The 4512-nt window shown below is 36.3% G+C and overlaps 1 pseudogene; it reads left to right on the forward strand.

Annotated features, from left to right (window-relative positions):
• The first annotated feature begins 1147 nt into the window (after positions 1–1147).
• On the forward strand, positions 1148–2568 carry LOC101580386 (annotated as a pseudogene).
• Positions 2569–4512: the final 1944 nt, after the last annotated feature.

A 4512-nucleotide genomic window follows, 5' to 3' on the forward strand; every position in this document is an offset into this window, starting at 1 on the left:
GACAGCTGGCTAAAACTTTTCCCAATTAGTAGGTTTTCTTTGTACTCTATTGGTGATTTCTTTAACATGCAAAAACTTTTCCAAAAGATGAGATCCAAGTTGTTGATTCTTTGAAGTATTTCCTGTGCATCTTGGTTTTTGTTCATGAATGTTGTACCTATCCATATGTCTTCAGGATTTCTGCCTACTTTCTCCTCTAGTAGATTTAATGTTTCTGTTTTAATATTTAAATCTTTGATTGGTGTGGACTTTAATTTAACGATAGAATTAATATCACTAGTTTGGTGATAGACATGAGTCTAATTTTAGCCTCCAGCATATGGAAAGCCAGTTTCTCCAGCATCATTTATTAAAGAAGCTCTCCTTTCAGTGAACATTTTTGGGCACTTTGTCAAAGACAAGGTGGCTGAGCGTATTTGTAATTATGTCTGCATCTTCTAATCTGTTCCATTGATCCTCAGGTCTGATATTTTGCCAGTACCATGCTGATTTTATCACAGTAGCTTTATAGCATAATTTCAAGTAAGGGATTGTCATATCACCTGACTTTTCTTTGTTGCCCAGGATTGCTTTTGTTACTATAGGTCTCTTCTGGTTCAAGATGAATTTCAGGAATATTTTTTCTAGATCTGTGAGGTATACTAATGTGATTGTATCAAATCTGTATGACAAATTTGTGAGTATGACCATTTTCATAATGTTGGTTCTTCCTATTCAGAAGCAAGTAATATCATTCCATTTTCTGAAATCTTCTTCAATCTCTTTTTTCAGAATACTGTAACTTTCACTGTATAAATCTTTTACTTCCTTTGTTGTATTGATTCCTAAGTACTTCATTTTAGGGGGATGTTATTGTGAAAGGCATAGTGTCCCCAATTTCTTTTTTCATGTATTTGTTGTTCATGTACAGAAACACTATTGATTTTTAGTGTTGACTTTGTATACTGCTATAACACTAAATTTGGTTATTACCAAATAACCTTTGGTCTTCTTTGTAGAGTATCATGTCTTTGAATGATGAACATTTTGACAGAACTTTCCAGAACGTGCTGATTGGTGGGGGGGGGTGGCTCCTTGACCTGCGCATGACTATGCGCTCCTTCCTGCCTACCCCACAGTGGCCCAGCCCACTAACCGCCTGTAGAAAATGGTGAAAGAAATGACTTATTACAATGTTTTGGGGGTCAAACCCAATGCCACCCGAAAAGAACTAATAAAGGCCTTTAGAAAACTGGCTTTGAAATACCATCCTGATAAGAATCCAAATGAAGGTGAAAAGTTTAAACAGATTTCTCAAGCTTATGAAGTTCTCTCTGATGCCAAGAAAAGGGAATTATATGACGAAGGAGAAGAGCAGGCAATTAGGAAGAGTGGAGCAGGTGGCACTTTTGGCTCCCCCATAGATATTTTGATATGTTTTTTGGAGGAGGAGATAGGATGCAGAGAGAAGGAGAGGTAAAAATGTGGTGCATCAGCCCTCAGTTACCTTAGAAACTTTATATAGTGGTACCACAAGGAACTTGGCTCTGCAAAAGAATGTGATTTATGACAAAGGTGAAGGCCAAGGTGGTAAGAAGGGAGCTGTGCAGTGCAGTCCCAACTGCTGAGGTACTGGAATGCAAATAGGAATTCATCACATAGGACCTGGAATGGGTCAGCAAATTCAGTCTGGGTGCATGGAGTGCCAGGGCCATGGAGAATGCGTCAGCCCTAAAGACAGATGTAAGAGCTGCAACAGAAGGAAGATAGTTAGAGAAAAGAAGATTCTAAAAGTTCATGTTGGGCTGGTGAGACGGCTCAGTGGTCTAAAGCACCTACTTAGAACAAGCTAAGCTAAGCAAAGCACAGGGACCGCGGTTCAATCCCCCAGCACCACATGCCAGCCATCCCCGCCCCCTGGTGGACTGAGCTGGCCACACACACAAAATAAATAAATAAATAAATAAATAAATAAATAAATAAATAAATAAACAAATAAATAAAAATTGAAAAAAAAATTTAAAAAAAATAAAAGTTCATGTTGACAAAGGCATGAAAGATGGCCAGAAGATAGCATTCCACGATGAAGAAGACCAAGAACCAGGGCTGGAGCCAAGAGATATTATCATTGTGTTAAATCAGAAGGACCATGCTGTTTTTACTCAATGAGGAGATCTTTTCATGTGTGTGGATATATAGCTAGTTGAAGCACTATGTGGCTTCCAAAAGTCAATATCTACTCTTGACAACTGAATGATAGTCATTACCTCTCATTCAGGTTAAATTGTCAGGTGTGAAGACATTAAGTGTGTGCTAAATGAAGACATGACAATTTATCATACATCATATGAAAAGGGTCATTTAATCATCAAATTTAAGGTAAATTTTTTCTGAAAATGGCTTTCTCCTGATAAATTCCCATTACTGAAAACACTCTTCCCTAAGAGGAAGTAGAAGAGACTGATGAAACTGATCAGGGAGAACTGGTGGACTTTGATCCAAATCAGGAAAGATGGCACTATTATAGGAGAAGCCTATGAGGATGACAAACATCATCCCAGAGGTGGTGTTCAGTGTCAAATCTCTTAATGGGGCCAGTGAGTAAAGCTCACTGCTGGCTTGTGGTGTGCAGTAGGGAGTGCACAAATGACTGGAATCATCAGATACTCACTACTCACTATTGCTTTTGTTCCAATATTCAATTATATTAGTGTTTTAAAAGTTAAAGAATAAACACAAATACAAAAGCTCCAACTTTGCCCTGTATGTATGATGACTTCAGTGTGCAAGATGAAGTTTCATGCCTATAAAAAGTACCTCACCCTGGTGTCTGTTAGGCCATGCTTTGTAATTGATTTCGGTTGTATACACAGAAAAGCTTAGACTGAAATGCTAGATATATGTGTTGACTTTAGTGTATGACACTTCGTTGTTAAGCTATGGATTGAAACTGCATTTAACTGGCAATCATTAAGAAGAAACAGTTTGTGGATGTGTTGGTCTGTCTGTAGTTATTTGTATTAAGTGGGACTCATCAGGATGCCTCTGCATTCTACTGCCTCAACTATTACTTGAAGGTAGCATAAATTATCATTTAGCCTGTAATAACAGTGATAGAAATAATACCTTTCTAAAAGGGTTTATAATAATGCTTTTCTTAAAGGCCTACATTTCTAGGATTGCAGTCCTTTCTACTGTGCCATCTTTTTCAATATATATATATAAAACTGTTGACCACTCCTAGTTAGATTGTTTTCCCTTCTCTTTGGACCATGATAAGCGCTTGAGTTGTGACTTCAGAGCTGGATAACTTTGAAATTAAAGTGGAAAGACTACAGGGAAAGGTAATTTGCATGTGTACTATAAGAAGGTGTGTTATAGGCATGTTACAGACTTATTTTAACCCATTTGACTTAATGCTCCAAAGTAACTATAATTCAATGGTAATACTATAGCAAAATTTGATGAATAGCTTTACTTGTGTGTTTAAAAAATCATATGTTCACATGCTTATTCTGGGTATCAGAATCTAAGCCAAAAAAATAATGATCATTTCACTTCTTCTTTTCAAATCATTATTCCTTTATTTTTCTCTCCTATCTAATTGCTCTGGCTAATGTATCCAGAATTATATTGCATAGGAGTGGTAATAGTGGACATCCTTGCCTTTTTCCTGATTTTAAAGTGAAGGCTCATTTAGTATGATATTGGCTCTTTGTCTTAGATGGCTTTATCAGGTTGAGGTAAAGACCATTATTCTTATTTCTGTAGGGTTTTATCATGAATGAGGGATGGACTTTGTAAAAAGCTTTTGCTACATCCGTTGAGATGATCATGTGATTTTTGTCTATGGCTCTGTTGATGTGCTTTATTACATTTATTGATTTTCATATATTGAATCATCCCTGCATTCCTGGAATGAATCCCACCTGATTGTAATGTACAGTCTTCTTGATGATTTACTCAATTATGTTTGCTAGTTTGCTAGTTTTTTATTAAGGATGTTTGCATCCACATACTCTAGGGAAATTGGCCTGTAGCTATCTTTTTGGGTTTGGTCTTTCTCTGATTTTGGTATCAGAGTTATACTTGCCTCCCGGAATGCATTTGGGATAATTGCTTCCCTTTCAATTTCTTTGAAGAGTTTGAAAAGAGTTGGCATTAAATAGTTTCTAAATTTCTTGTAGCATTCAGCTATGAATCCATCAGAACCTGTGCTTTTCTTTGTTGGTACGTCTCTTATTACATTTCAACTTCATTTACTACTATTAGACTATTCAGAATTTTTATATCTTACTGATTCATCTTTGGTAATTCATATGTATCTAGAAATCTGTCCATTTCTTCTGTGTCTTCCATCCTGTGAGAGTAAAGATTTTGGAAGTAGGTATTAATGATCTTCTGAATTTCTATAGGATCTGTAGTGATTTCACCCTTTCCATTCCTTATTGCATGAATTTGAATTTTTCTTCCCTTTTTATGATAAGATTGGCTAGGTGTTTATCAATCTTATTCATTCTTTCAAAGAACCAA

This window comes from Octodon degus, unplaced genomic scaffold (assembly GCF_000260255.1).
Source record: "Octodon degus isolate 3935 unplaced genomic scaffold, OctDeg1.0 scaffold00003, whole genome shotgun sequence".
NCBI lineage: Eukaryota > Metazoa > Chordata > Mammalia > Rodentia > Octodontidae > Octodon > Octodon degus.